The sequence below is a fragment of the Protobothrops mucrosquamatus genome, unplaced genomic scaffold (assembly GCF_001527695.2).
Source record: "Protobothrops mucrosquamatus isolate PMUCROS unplaced genomic scaffold, P.Mucros_1.0 scaffold3696, whole genome shotgun sequence".
In the NCBI taxonomy this organism is placed as follows: Eukaryota; Metazoa; Chordata; class Lepidosauria; order Squamata; family Viperidae; genus Protobothrops; species Protobothrops mucrosquamatus.
The window spans coordinates 36,253-37,012 of NW_015389652.1; positions in this window are offsets into that span (position 1 = coordinate 36,253).

Consider the following 760-nt stretch of genomic DNA (forward strand, 5'->3'; position numbering starts at 1 on the left):
TGCCCGTTGCTGGTTGGCTAACTAGCAACAGGGTCTTGCCAGCCAATGGAATTGTGTGATTACAAGCCAGGGGAATCCCATAAAAGAGGGCTCCCCTGGCCCAGAGAGCCAGTCCGGATTTACCTTATGCCTTGCCAATAAACCAAGAGCTGACTGTCACTCGACTCGTGTCTTACTGCCTGCGCGATCTAACACATCCCACCAGTTTTTGCTTACAGGCAAATGATATTTCTTGCAGATCTTCCAATGCACCATTGTTGCTACTTTGTCATGCCGCTGCTTGTAGTCAGTCTGTGCGATCTTCTTGCAGCAGCTTACCAGGTGGTCCACTGTTTCTTCAGCTTCTTCGCATAGGTGGCACTTACTGTCTGTTGCTATCTTCTCAATTTTGATTTTATATGCATTTGTCCTTAAGGCTTGGTTGTTGTTGTTATTATTATTATTATTATTATTATTATTATTATTATTATTATTATTATTATTATTATTATCATTATATTAAGTATTGTAATTTAGTAGCACGTTTGGGAGGGCCCTTGGCAGTTGCATCTAAAATGTTAAGGGAGATTGCACAATGTGTACTCTTGTTTTAAACCTTTGTAATCTGCTAAGAATCCTAAAGTTTATTACTCTCCCTATCCTATAATTTTGTTCTTCGCTGTTGGGTCTCATTTTTTAAACCAAGGTGTTTATAATCATTACATTGTATATTGTTTAACATTGGTTGATTAAACAGCTGCTTTCTAAGTTTCTATAAACT